Below are 15,041 nucleotides of genomic sequence, written 5' to 3'. Positions count from 1 at the left end.
CTGTCCTGTGCGTGCAGGCTGGGCCCACCTCTGGACCACCTGTTATGGGAGATAATGCATTTCCCTTTCAGTTGGGCTTGCTGCTGTAAGGGTATTCCTGGCTACTTTCTAACTCATAGTGCCTGTCCATACAGTGGATTCACCTAGGGAAGTCAGTAATGACACAGGTTTATAGCAGAACCTGCAGAGTGTTTTTTTCAGCAATCCTCTCATCAGAACCACCTAAGAACCTCTTGAGGTGGTAGATGACGTGATTATTCCTGTAATACAGAGCAGTGAAGTGGCTTGCCTAAGGTCACACAGCTCAGATCTTCTCTATTTCAATTTTGTGCTCTTTTTGCTCTATCAGGTTCATCACATGACTGTTACTGTAAATTCCAAGCTACTTCACCATTTACTATACATAATAGTATTATGAAATAAAAATTCCACTCCTCATTTGTATAGTGTCTCACTTTTAAAAGACTAGTTATGTCTATAACCTTACAAGATGCCTGAAGTGGGGGAGGGATAGCTCAATGGTAGAGTATGTGCTTAGCATGCACGAGGTCATGGGTTCAATCCCTAAACCTCCATTTTCAAAAAAAAAAAAAAAAAAGCTAATAATAAATAAATAAATAGGCCTAATTACCTCCCCCAAAACAAATAAACAGAAAAGATCCCTGAAGTATGTGGCTCAGATATTATAGTCAAATGTAAAAATAACACTTGATGAAATTAAGGGACTCAGCTGGTCAAAAGCCTATAATTTGGCAAAACGAAACAAAAAACAAACCAACAAAAAAACCCCAAAACTTAGGCCAATCAAGATCTTTCTTGGGATTTTGGAATCGAAACCCTAAAAGCGTTGAAAGCTGGGAGCCCAGCTGAAGGCCACATGGGGCTCTGAAGATAAAGACGGGGGAGATGGAGAAGATAAAGTGCATGGCCCTGGGAGAGGCAGGGAGAGCAGCTGCTTTGGTTCCTGGCCACTTCCCGGGTCCCATTTCAAGTCCGAAGGAGGCCCAGCTGGACTTGAGCTCCTGTGCAGGACATAGATGTTTCTGGGCCCTTTTACTGCAGCCAGTTTGAGTTGGTTTCTGTTCCTTGAGGCTTTGATCAAAATGCTTTTCATGCTTGTTGTTGAGTTGTGTCCTGTTTCCCTGAAATGATTAGTAGGTACGCGAAGACATGTAAAATGAAGAGGCCTTTTGTGTGTGCTTGTCTTTCAGTAGCCTCAAAGCAGAGGTCTCTAGAGTGGCTTTACCCAACCCCGGAGCCAGCTCTGGGAAGAAGTGTGGCAAGGAACCCCATGAACTGTGGCAGCCGTTGAGCAAGAAGAACACAGCCTGCATGCCTGGGAGGCTCTGGGAGGAAAACTAGGAGGGGAGACCTTGAAATTGTGCTGTCCTGATGTGGAGTTCCTGGTATATTTATGAGCATGGCTCAAAACCTGGGGTGATTTTGCCCCCTAGGAAAGAGTCATTGGTGTTACGGTATTGGCATGTAGTGGGCAGAGGCCAGGGATGCTGCTAGACGCCTAGGACACATAGGACAGAATTATCCAGCCTGATGTGCCAGTAGTGTCAGGGTTGAGAAACTGATTGACAATGTTTATTTTTCAGTATATGTATAAGAATCTTATGCTCACTGATGTTCCAATCTAGAAATTGTCCATAAATACTATAGGTGGGTTTTTTTTGTTTGTTTGTTTTTTTGATGACTAAGGTGTGAGCTACTCAGGATCCCTTTCTCTGGGGTCACTTTTGATCACCAGACACAGTCAGGGCAAATCCTAAAGCAAAGATACTCACTCCTGGGCAGTGGTATGGATTAAAAAGCGTGTGTTCAGTGACTGATCAATGCCATTAGGTTCATTGATCCATGTGGCATGTTTCTACATGTCACAAAACCGAAAGGGGAAAGCCTTTCCTGGTGCGTGTGTTTCAGACCATCGTTTTGTACATCGTTAAGAACCTGACATATGGTAATGCTTTCCACATCCACAAAGGCTTGGACCAATAGTGATTTCCAGTGAGACTGCAAACAGTAATTACGTTTCTGAAGTGGTAGTTTAGATCTTATATTGCCAGTGGGAAAAAATACTAGTTTGCAGGCATGCCCCCAAATGAGCTCTAAAGAACTCCTTCCAAGAGTTATTTATCCTCTGTAATGGAAGGGGGCACGGAGAGCAGTAAATCTGGGGGAAGGGGAGAGGAGCTCAGTAAAAGGCCAGGTGGACCATGACTGTGCCCCTTAGTTACTCTGGAAACCGTTCCCGGTTTAGAAGATTCTCACGAAAGCTTTGGAAGATGAGTTTCTCTCATCAGAGTCTTCTTTCCCTAATGTGTTTGACACTGTGGATTAGCCCTGCCTCCTCCCAGTGTGTTTTCTCCCTTGGGCTTTGAGGTTTGTGGTTGCTAAGGAGCCGTCTGCTGTGAGTGTGGAGCTGGGTATCTGCTTCAAGTCCAGCTGTGATCCCCAGAGCCCCGCCTGGCCCGAACACTCTGTGCTTTTTGGTCTGCCTTCAATTCTGAGGCCCAGAAAAACATTTTCGGGTCTGGCACAGCCTCCCAGCTGAGGCAGGCAGGAAGATGAGGGCGGGTCTGCAGGATCCGTAGTATCTTCCCGTCTGCCCCCTTGGTCTCAGATGACAGGGCTCCAGCTCTTCCCAGGCTGCCGAGAGGCGGGCTTGGGGCTGCGGGTCAAAGGGCATTCCTGAGTCCCAGCAATCAGAGGCGTGGGGGACACGCAGGGTGTGGAGCAGGACAGTGACTGCGGCTGAGCTGAGGGCCGTGGAGGATTAAGTCCTAGTAATCGGCGGGGACCAGCAGAAGGAGTCACGGAGAAGCAGGAGACCCAGCTCCCCAGTGGGAGCCCTGTGGCCTCACGCTCCAGAGGGCTTCTTGGACCTTTCCCAGCTCTGCCGGAGCCTTTGCGCCTCCTCCACGTCCCTCCTGACAGTCGTGCTGTCTAGTGGCCTGTGACATGAGATGGGATCAGTCCTCTGTTCCTCTTCGTGGAAAGTCTGAGAAATTTAGCGTCCACGCCAGCAATAATCACTGTCATTTGCTGAATGTTCACATGCTACACACTGCGCATGGGCGATTTCATTTATCACAGTGATCCTATCAGGTCAGTACTTTTGCACCCATTTTTCAGGGTAGGAAATTGAGGCTTGGGGAACTTTAGTAAGCTGTTCAACTTTAGTAAGCCAGAAGTAAGTTGTAGAGCGAATGTGTAGCAGAACCAGAATTCTACTCCAGGCCTCAAACATTTAACCCCACTCACCACCCCATTGTACAACTGTATCAGATAGTTTCACTTTCCTTTTTGTCTTGATGCATATATCCTAGGCTTTTTGAAATACGCTGTTGACAGTAATTTAGATGCATGTTGTGAAATACATATACTGAGTGATAAAACTGTCTTACTTATCAGGACAAGAGATTTTTTTTTTGAGAGCCATATTTGGGCTTGAACTCACACACAGCTTTCTCCCTCACACAAATGTTATTTAGGGTAAAGTGATGCACCAAGCATATTTTTAAGTTTAACCAGGCATAACACACCCATCTAAATAAACATCTGAGTGTGTTGTAATTGGCTGTGTAATGGGATGTTAAAACGGGATGATCCTTTGTCTTAGTTTCAGCTGAGACTGAATACCAGCTGCTTCCACATTCTGGAAGGGGTCTCCTTGCAGCTCCTCTCACCATCACCTGAAGCAGGTGGGACCGGGGAGACCACGGCTCCTCTTCTGCATCTGGGGAGGGAGAGTGCCAACAACTTTTCCTGAAGTAACCCTGCCCTCTGCTTTCCAGCTGCCCTCTCGGCTTCCACAACCTGTTGTACTGTCTGGAGGGAGGCAGTCACTGGGGATCCTGGTTCTTGGTTATTTCCTTTGGAAGTCCAGCTTGGATGCCCAGTGACCCAGTTGAAATGACTGAGTTGTTGTGTCCCTTGGGCTTGAGGGCACAATGGACTGGTGTCTGACTCCTGCTTAAGTCAGGAGAGGAAATCGCTCATGGCAAACAAGACTAACTGTGTGAGAGTCAGCCTGAGGTTGCTTTAGGTCCTGCCCAAGCCGGGTGCAGGGAGGGCTAAGGAGGTGGCTGGAGGTCACCCCCAGTTGCTCAGGGGCTGAGGGAGGGACTGTAAACCCCCAGCCAGAGCAGATGCCACTGAGGGGTCCCAGCAGAGTGGGGCGCATCTCTGAAGAACCCATGGAGGTGCTTCCGTGGGGACAGATAACAGCTGTGCACGCCCACCAAACCCAGGGAATCCAGATGCCAGCTCACAACAGTACTAACCAGTAAGGCCCTCTGTCACCTTTATGTCTCCTCTCTGTCCCCTCTTCAACTCTGGACATGAAGAGACCACCCTTACAGTCAAGGGGAGAGGGGTAAAGGTGCAAAGCAGAGAAAGAATGAATGCAGTCACACCCCTTCCCCAGTGCAGAAAGCAAGCCTGGGGCTGGGTTGGGGGTGAAACTGGACACGCAACTTTTGTGTCTTTAAGCATTACCTACGTATTACCTCCATATTAATAACTGAACTGAGTTGTTGAGGTGAGGCGGTGATGTGAGCAAGCTCTTTTCAAAACCCCTGTAATATTACGAAGTATGCAATATTAAGGGACCTACTCAGATTTCATCCAGGGCAGAGTCTGAAACTGCCCACAGACAGCGTGTGAGTGGGCACTGCAGGCGTCTGGGGGAAATCTGGAGGTGTTAGGAAGTCCACCCTGGATCTCACCTGTTTTCTTCCTCACTCAGCCTGCTCCAGAAACGCACTGGTCTCCCAAGCACGGTTCAACCCCAGGGCCTTTGCATTTGCTCTTCCCCCGGGGATCCACACAGGTCGCTCCCTGGCTTCCTTCACCTCTCTCTTGGTTTAAGTGTCCCTTTTTCAGACATTTATCTAACTACACAGTGCAAATCATCACTGCTCTGTCCAACCTCCTCGTCCTACTTTCTAAAGGTTTTCCCAGCCCATATCACCAGCAGACCCAGACCTCTTAAGTGCATGGTCCCAGACTGGCAGCCCCAGGAGAACGCAGAGTGTTTCGTGCTCTGTTCATCCCAAGCACACAGAATTGTGGATGGCACATGGTGGGGGCCCAGTAAATATTTATTTTGCTTTCACTGAATCTCTGTGCTTCCCTAGATTCCCTTTCAGAGCACAGATCTACTCGCTCTGTTGTACAGGTGAATCCAGCCTGGGCAAGCTGACTTGTTCGTTTACATCCAAAGCAGGTTTTCTCTGTCTGGTATACAAAGGAGGCCGAGGAGGGAACTCGCTTTGCATTGAGACGCCAGTGACCTGATGCCTTGGAAACTATACACTGGGTTCCCCCAAAGGAATAGTTTTTTTTTGTTGTTGTTGTTTTTTGTTTCTGAGAAGAAAGAATGCAGACCCAGAATTTCTTCTTACTATAGCCTGAAGGGTGATTTTTATGAATTTTTACCACATGCCCACACAAAACTTTAGCCTTTCTCTCACTGAGGGAAAGAATTTGAGAAATTTTTACTAGAGTCTTGTCAATGGAGAGACCCTGATTAGGGAAAGTGATTTTCTGAAGTCGTCTGTGTCATAGGGAAGTACGATCCTTTCTGTGACTCTCTGCCAACTTAACCCTAGAGTGAGGATAAAGGACACCTTTTGGGGACTAGCGACTCAAAGAACTTGATAATGAGGTCTGCTCCTTGGCCTCCCCTCTGAGAGTCAGGTCTTCCCAACACACCTGAAAAGGGATTCTGAAGTCAGAAGATGATTCAAGAATGACAGAAATAAAAACCCTTCATTCTCAAAGGACTTCTCCCATGAGTTCCTTGTCTCCACTCCCTTTTATCAGTATTACTGGGGAGACTATCCTTGCAAAAAGGAATGATTTCCTTAGAAACTTAATTTGGCTTGAACACAATGTTTTCAGGGATGGCAACGATTAATTTGGTGCAGTGATAGAAAAACCAGGACCATGTGAATTGTGGCCTGGCTAGTTCAGAATGTGAGCTCTGAAACTAGGCTGCTCGGGTTTGATGTTGATTGAGCTCCATCACTTACTGGCCATGTGACCTTGGACAGCTTCTCAGTGCCTCAGTTTTCTCATCTGTATAGTGGAAAGAGCAATAACCCATCTCCTGTGGTAGCTGTCAGGATTAAATGAGTTAATATATGGAACGGGCTTAGAGTAGTGCCTGGCTCAGAAGACTAACTCTGTAAGTGCTGTCACTACTTAAGGTTGTTGTTGGGGTGGTTAATCATGATTATTGTCATTGTCATCATTACTCTCATAACCATCCTCTCGCAAAACATGGCCCACTTAGACTTTAGTTTAGGACATAACAGAGGTAAAGCCACCAGTTAAATCCATCTCAGTAAGATTCTGCCCAGGATTACCCATGGCTTGATTTTAGGATTCTTGGTGAAGGAACCACATGGCTTTGTGACTGTCACTGGAATAAACTCTTCTCGGGCCCCAAAAGGGAACAGTTCTGTAGTTTTGTTGCTCCCTCCTCTACTCAGAGATTTGTGGGGATCTTTAGCTCATTTTCACGAAAATCTTCCAAGTGGTTGTAGGACAGCTGGCCCAATGGAATGGCTGAGGAATGACATCTAGCATTCTTAAGAAGAATTGGAAAAAACCATCCCCTGAAGTGATAAGGAAGCAGAAATGGGCCTAAACAGTTTTTAAAATTATAAGACCAGAATCAGATAGAACCACCCAAATATTCTGTAAACTGAATCTAAACCAAATGAACTTTTTGTTGTGTCAAGACCCTGGCTTGTGAATTTGACTCAGAAAAGGGTTTGGCCTTCGTTAGCTCAGTTCATCTTTCTCCCCCAGGGGATGAGCACCGAGGAATGCAGCAGCGGATCCCAGCAAGTCACAACCTCTGCCGCAGGGAGTGTTGGGCTTTTTGCAGGTTGCCACATGATGTGCAGCTTTTATGGGTCTCAACCCAGAGCATCGCCTGGTGCCTGCTCCGTGCACTTCCCGGGCAGCCCTGAGCATTTCCGGCGGGCGGTCTCTCAGGACTTCTTGAAGGTTTGCAGGCTGTTGAAATGGAAAAGTTTTCTAGTTGATTTAACAAGTTCTGAATCCAGTCTCCACAACCGTGTGTGTTACAGGATAAGGCAACCATAGGAAAATGCAGTCAACAAAACTGAAGTCGTCTTTGCTCTGTTGTGAATTTTAGCTCTTCACCTCCTGGTTTGCAAGCAGGAATTCACCTAGATGACCTCAGACTGGCGTGAATTTGTTTGGTGTGTGTGTGGTTTTTTTTAAATTAAAATTTCCATTTGGTCCTTTTTAAAGTCCTCTGTCTCTTTGTTGAGCTCCTCATTTTGTTTTCCCGACTTGGTTACATTATTTATCTGTGTTCTCTTGCGGCTCTTGGAGCATCTTTAGAAGAATTATTCTGACTTCTTTGGCAGCTCGTGTATCGCCATTTCTTTGGGGTCAGTTACTGGAGGTTTACTGTTTCTTTGGTGGTGCTGTTTCCCCGGTTCTTCACGATCCCTGTAGCCTTGTGTGGATGTCTGTGCATTTGAAGAAGCAATTGCCTCCTTCCAGTTTCATGGACTGACTCCTGTAAGGAGAGACCTTCACCTGTGGGTGGACGCACACTGGAGTGCGCTGTGGCCTTGGTCTAGTAGTGCCGAGCACCAAGTCTGGGGTTTCTGTTGGCTCCAAATCCAGGGAGACTTGATATCTTGACAACTCAGGCCACAGTGTCAACAACCGTGTGGTCCCTGGAGAACGCTGCAGGGGATCCACGGTGGCTGCAGGGACTGTTGGGGTCCTCAGTGGCACCACCAGTGGCTAGGGACCAGGGCAGGCAGTGGTGGTGGTGGGAGCTGGCAACGCGCACACACTGGGCTGCAAGGCCAGCTGCAGGTGCAGGTGCTGGTGCGGTGGCAGGGCCGGTTGCGGACACACATGTAGGGGCAAGGGCCAGGGTCGCCAGGGCTGGGGCCACCTTCGGGCTCACTAGCAGCTGTGGGGCCCCTGACTGTCAGTGTGCACTCCTGTGGCTGCAGGGCCTCACCACAGGCTGTGCGCTGCAGTGGCGTCTGGTGCTAGGAGTTGGGCTGGCGGGCACAGGTGCATAGCTGAAGGGGCTGGTTGCAGGGGAGCCCAGCGGTGCAGGCCATTGACAGGACTTAGGGCCCTGGCTGTCTGTGTGCAGGCCTGTGTGTTCATTAAAATTTAAGAACTGGCCCTATCAAAAAGCCATTTCTGATGTGTTGCCTAAATTTGCTCTGCTCTGTGGCTCCCTTCTTGCCCCATTCTCTGCACTAGCAGGAGCTGCTCACAGCCATTGTGCAGGGAACTTTCATGCCTGTAAAAACTAGCAAATTCCCTTTGTACTTCGCTCTCTCACCAAATCGTGTTGAGGGAGTGAGGCATTTCACCAGCTTCTGCAAACCACAGGAAGACCCGTGTTTAGGCAGCCAGTGGGGGACCTTTGAGGTTTCTCAAAATACAGACATCACAGAAGTTGCCTCTCTTGCTTTAGTATTTGCTGATCAATTGAATATCTCAGATTCTCTGGGTGAAGAGATGGCAACAAATTTCTAATAATTGTATTAATATCCCATAGTCCCACATATTTATGTGCTCACTACATCCAAAGAGTTAACGTTTAAAAGTTTGAAGAGGATTGCAGATGATTTGTTTCACAGCTGATCTGATTTCTGCATTCCAGTCCCACATGCTGAAAAATCACTTGCTAACATTTGGGTACCAGGCACCGATTGAAGCTTTTTGCCACAACCCTGTGAGGTGAGCACTAATAGTAGACCCTTTTTACAGATGCGAGAACTGAGGTCCAGAGGGTTTAAGGAATTTGCCAAAGTTAACATATTTAAGAAGTGGCAGTGCCTCCTTCCTGACAAACCCCACAGGGTCCATGGCATGGGGTGGGGGGCATTTGGCCTTAAATTTAGATATTTGACATTATCTCCACATGAGGTTATGCAGTCATAGAAATACTCCAGAGAACTAAACGAAGTCTGTCATACAGCTTTAACCACACTGTCCTCAGTATCCTATGGATAGATATGTATAAATATATATATTTATGCATATACTTATGTTACATTTCACTAACAAAATTATGTTACATTTCATTTTTGTATATGTTAAAGTCCTTAGTTAGGTAAACATAAATATTTTAAATATACCATAGGGTTCATGACCCTGTTCTGATTTTGTCATATACGGAACATCTCAACAGTGAAATTGGCCTGGCTGTGTCTTGACATTGGAGATGTTCCAGTGCATAGAACAATAGGATCAGAAGGGAAACTTAGAGACTCTTGTCCGACTTCTTCATTTCATTTGTGAGGAAATGGAGACAGAGATGTTGAGTAATCTCCCCAAGGTCACACAGCTAGACTGCCCTTCCACTGACAGACAGACCAGTGCACTCTGTCCTGCACCCACTGCTCTCAATGCCTGGCTCATGCCTCCACACTAGCAATGAGAGAAGTTGCACACTTGGGCATGTGTACTGGGAACATCCTGGAGGCCACAAGACATTTATTTTACAATCAATGATTCCTTCCCGTGCAGTCTTTTTTTCTTTTTTTAAATATGCAGGGAAAACAATTCCATCTCTTTAGAACTTTTCACATTTCAAAACCCTTTTCAAACTGAGAATCAGTATTGAACCTCATGACCGTCCTGGGAGGGGGTGTATGCAGGCATTGCTATTTATGTTTTTCAGATGGTGAAACAAAAATCCAAAACTGTCACACACCTCTCCTGAGGAAACACAGCTAGGTCGTGGCAGAGCTGTTACTGTCATTTAGGACTCCTGGCTTGGGATGTAGCACTGAACTGCACTGCTTTCCTGTAGACAGCATGTCCTACCGGAATTACAGATGAGAACAGCACAAGCATTTTTGTTCTCCTGATGCTATTCATAAACCATCCTCAAACCCAGTGCATTTTCTTTGAAAGGAACTATTCTTCACGTGATCAGCAACTTGGCAGAAAAGATAATTAGATCTTCTAAAAGTTATTCATAAAGTAAACGCTGTGTCAGGATAGATATTAAGCATTTCCTAATGTATTTCCTTTCAGTGGTGAGGTGTAAGATCTATTTAAATGAAGCTTAGTCTGGGAAACCAGCATATTGCAATTAAAAATGCAGCCCTTGTACTCTTGCAATTCTTTGTCTAAAGCCCTTTTATAAAAGGGGGTATTTTAATTCAATAAATAAAAGACAGGCACTCCCAGCTTTCCTATGGACGGAGTAGCTACGGCTTGCAGCTCACACACACAACAGAGAAAACACACAAACAAATAGTATTTGATCTTGCCTTGCTGCAGGCTATTTTCATCTTTCAAGGGACCGAGGGGAAAACAACCTCAGAACTTTACCACCAAAACTTCCAAATTTATTGCAACCCAACGTAATGGCAAAATGCTATTTTCTTAGTGCTCACATTTTTTGAATAACCACCATGGCCAAGAATGCCTGGTTTTATATTTACAATAAACCCAAAGAAAAATCTTGAATTCCACTCTCAGTTTGGGGATGGCAAAGATGCCATGGGTTGTTCGGAGCAAACCATCAAGTCTAATTATTCAGTCTTATCCTCTCTGTTTAACCTGAGCTCGAGGCATTTATTTCATGTTTATACTGGTTTAACACAAATCATGCTGAAAAGAGATTTCGTATCCTGTTTCCCTGTGCAAAGCTGGGCTACAGTAGTAGACTTAACAATGCCAGCCCTTTCTTGGGCTTATCAGTTAAAGAAGCATTCAGCCTAAGAAAACACTTCCAGTGTAAACAGGGTACAGAATTGCACTTTTAGCCACATTCCACTGGGATCTGTCTCAATAGAGAGAAGTATAGAACACTAAGTAATTTCTCCTTTAATTTAGCATCAATGTGCCCGTTTCTCATACTGCTTTTCACACATTGTTATAAGTAATTTATTACATTGCTGTTGCATTCCACGCAGCAAGTAAGGTATAAAAAAAGCAAGATAATAGATTTAAACCAACTTTAAAGTTCTGCACAAGCATTATACTTTTCAACATATTTTAACCATAATTAAGTTGGCTTAAAGATACAGTGAAAATCTTGTTCTAATCTTATCTCAGCACAATTTCTTTATAGTTGATATACATAATATTAGCTGTTTACAAGGATGGCAACTACCACCCACTCCCATCTCAAATCTCCTGAGACTGAAATTTGTACAGACTGATTACTTGGTCAAGGGATGTATTCTAGTTTTTAATGATAAAATACATTTTCATGTTTTCAGGACAAGAAATGGAAAGCAAACTATTTACATAGCTTAGAAATTTATCAGACCTACCTTGTTTGAAGGAAGCAATTTTTTTTTTCAGAACTCTTCCACCACACAGAATGGATATCCTTTTTTGCTTAAGCTTGTCTGCATCACAGATCCCATCCAAATTATTCTTAAAGAAGAAAGAAGAAGAGGTCCAAGCACCTTTTCTCTTCTGAGAGGAGCTAATCAAACATTCCCATCAACCTCTCAGCACTTTGAAAAGCACATTTTACACCACACACACACACACACACACACACACACACACACACTCTCTCTCTCTCACACACACACACACACACACACACACACTGCTTCTCACACTGGTTTTAGTGCTGAACTAGGCGGTCCTCTTTTAAATTTCCACTCCCACTTGCTTTTTTTTGGGGGGGGGGGTAAGGATGTCTAAATTTTCTTTTCTAGCCTAAAGCACACATTTTCAGTAGGCAAATCCTGCAATTTGAAATCCTGAAAAGTAGAAGAGAAACATCTAGATAAAATGGAAATTGGGAAATATACTTTAAAACGGACTTAAGCAGGGCAATTCAATTTTCTCTTTCTTTTTCAAATGCTAGCGAACAGCTGGATTAAAACTACATAAAGAAAGAAAACTGTGCAAACACTACCGAGCTGATTCTACTGGACTCTCACTTGTGGAGTGAGAATAATTTTCCTACATGTTTAAAGCTTTTTTTTTTTGGTTTAGTTCGCTTCAGTCCTTTCTGCAATTTTGGCAAGTTTAATGAAGTGACCGTAGTCTAGGCTGCTGGGAACGGGACACAAGATAATAATAGGGGGAAGTAAAACCTGACTCTTGTTTCCAAAAAATAATGATGGATAGCTCACATCTGAGTGAAATCCGCCGGATTTTAGTTATTTACATGTTAGTGTCATCAATTACATCGAAAGGATTCAGACCCAAAACATTACATTAGCATATCACAGCATCTTAAAAACAGACCATAAAAAGTACATCTGGCATTCCTTGAGATCCAAATGTTCATTAGTGTGACAGAGCCTCCTCCTTCCAGCAGGGTAGGGGGAGCCCAGAGCCAGTCCTCTGCCCGCCGGGGACCCTGAACCCACACAGCCCCAGTCCGAGGAGGAGAATCTCCCCGAGCAGCCTGGGGATGGCTCCTTATTTAAGATTATGGTTTGAATCTTTTTTTCTCCATTTGGTTCTGCATTTAAATGATTTCTCAATCCTGTTTCTTCCTCCACAAAATCTTGAGCCTGGGTCTGTTCATGGTGAGGGTGTTTCTGCCACATGGAGGGCATGTCCCATGCTTTGAGTCAAGGAAGGTTCAGAAATGGCAGCCCAAGCATAGCTAATAATATTTCTATTACTGTTAATAATAACAATGCAAATCGCCGTTTATCAAATACTTATTAATGCTGGGAGTGGTGATTAGCCCTCTGCATGTATGAACTCATTTACCACTTAGAAGCAGCTAGAGAGGTCAGTACCAGTACTTCCATCCTACAGATAACAGAACTGAGGCTCCAGGAGATTCAATGACTTTCCCAGGGTCACTCATCTGGAAAGGCAAGAACTGGGATTCAGATTCAAGACTGTCGGACTCTGATGCAATGTGCTATGTTAACACTTAGAGCTTCTTCTTTTTTTTTTTTTTTACATTAGTTTAATTTACTTTCTTGTGAATAAGGCAGAATCAAATGTAAAGGTACTGAAAGCATATAAAGGGATACTCAAAGCGAAATGCAAACTGAAAAGCAATTATGTTTGCGGGGATGAAGAATTTTGAAATACATAATTCTGGTTGCACACCATTATGGATGTAGTTAATGCTAATGAATTAACTAATTTAAAATGATTAAAATGGAAAAAAATTTGTTATACATGTTTACCACAATAAAAAAGAGAGAGGGAGAAATTATCCCTTTAAAATAAGCAGTGAAATATCACTTTCTTTTCATCAGATTGGCAAGAATTATGAGTTAAGTATGGGGGGTGAACTGTGTGAAATATTATGTAGCAGCTAGAAGCAAAGAACCAGATATGGAATTTGAACAATGATCCCCAGGCCAGATCACCTAGGTTTGACTGTTGGTTTTAGCACCTGCCATTTGGTAAGTCCCCTAACTTCTCTGTTTCTTAGTTTCCATCTGTAAAATGAGAAAAAAGTAATAAAACCTGTCTCAAGAGTTGTGACAGAGGAATTAATATTTGTCAGGTTCTTGGGATCTTGCCTCATGTGAAGCAACTACTATATAAGTGTTTTTTATAAAAAGAAAATGCATCAGCACTACTATATTCATTTTCTATTGCTGTGTAACAAATTAGCACAAATTTAGTGTCTTAAAACAGGACCCATTTACTATCTTGTAGTTCTGTAGATTAGAAGTTCAGGCATGGTATGGCTGGGTTCTCTGCTCAGAGTCTCACAAGGCTGAAATCAAAGTGTCTACAAGACTAGGTTCTTATCTAGAAGTGCTGGGAGAGAATTCACCAAACCAGGTTGTTGGCAGAGTTCAGCTGTTTGCAGTTCTAGGACTGAGGTCCCCGTTTTTTGCTGGCTATCAGCCAGGGCTGCTCTAACTCCTAGAAATCACCCCACTTCTCATTGCATGACTTCCTCCATCTTTAAAACAGTCATGGTGTGTTGAATCGTTTTCGTGCTTGGATTCTCTCTGACTTCCTCTTTTACAAAGAAGCCAGAGAAAACTGCTTTTAAAGGACTCAGGTGATTAGGTTAGGTCTACGGGGTAATATTCTTAGTGTCAACTGATTAGTAACTATAATTACATATTAGTTACTACATAACAATATTGCTTTGCCATGTAACATAGTATCATCAGGCCCCAGAGCAAAGATCATGGAGGCCATCCTAGGATTCTGCCTACCACAACTATTGATCTTAAAAACATTATTCTGAGGGAAAGAATGAGAAACACCACACTGGGATGGTTAATTTTGTGTCAACTCGACTGGCCCATCTGGTGCCTGGATATTAGTTAAACATTGTTTCTGGGTGTGTCTATGAGAATGTTCCTGAATGAGATCAGCATTTGGATCAGTGGACTGAGGAAAGTGGATTTCCCCTCCCCAACATGGGTGGGTCTCATCCAATCCGTTGATGGTCTGAGCAGAATAAAAGGCTGAATGAGAAAGAATTCTTCCTCTCCACTTCTGTCTTCGAGTTGGGACATTGGTTTTCTCCTGCCTTTGGACTTGCACTTAGACTGAACTATACCATTAGCTCTCAGGGTCTCCAGTTTGCTGACTGCAAATCTTGGACCTCTCAGCTTCCATAATCACATTAGCTAATTCTTTATAGTAAACTCTCTCTCTCTCTTTATATATATATATCCTATTGGTTTTGTTTCTCCGGAGAACCTAGACTATTACAAATACAATTATGAAAATTAAAATGCATCCATAAAATGACACACATTTTGCAAGAACACGTGTAAGTGACTATATCCTCAGCAGACCCGTGGCACTTCAGAGACTTGTACCTGCTGTTCCCCAGGGTTTCTCTTGGATATCTGCGTGGCTCACGTGCTCACCTTCATCATGTGTTTGTTCAAATGTCACCTCTTGAGTAAGGCCTTGCTTGGCCACTCTGCTTAAAATAGCCCTACCCACACCCAACCCCCAGCATTTCCTTTTCTCCTTTGTTTTATTTCCCCATAGTATTTATTACCTTTTAATAATATTTAACTATTTAATTTTTCATTGTGCATCCTCCACTGGAATGTAGGCTCCCAGATGGCAGG

General features: G+C 44.1%; 1 protein-coding gene across 3 annotated transcripts in view; it reads right to left on the bottom strand.

Moving 5' to 3' along the window:
- VIT (vitrin) overlaps positions 1-11,591 on the bottom strand; it is a 91,644-nt gene extending 80,053 nt beyond the window's left edge. For all 3 annotated transcript variants that reach the window (XM_045504819.2, XM_045504818.2, XM_010967644.3), the window contains exon 1: positions 11,325-11,591. The gene's annotated coding sequence lies outside the window, so the exon portion shown is untranslated. The remainder of the gene's footprint in view (positions 1-11,324) is intronic.
- Between the last annotated feature and the right edge of the window lie 3,450 nt (positions 11,592-15,041).

The sequence above is a fragment of the Camelus bactrianus genome, chromosome 15 (genome assembly GCF_048773025.1).
Source record: "Camelus bactrianus isolate YW-2024 breed Bactrian camel chromosome 15, ASM4877302v1, whole genome shotgun sequence".
Taxonomy (NCBI): Eukaryota; Metazoa; Chordata; class Mammalia; order Artiodactyla; family Camelidae; genus Camelus; species Camelus bactrianus.
Note: the sequence above shows the minus strand (reverse complement) of the source record. Positions and strands in the feature narration are given on the sequence as shown.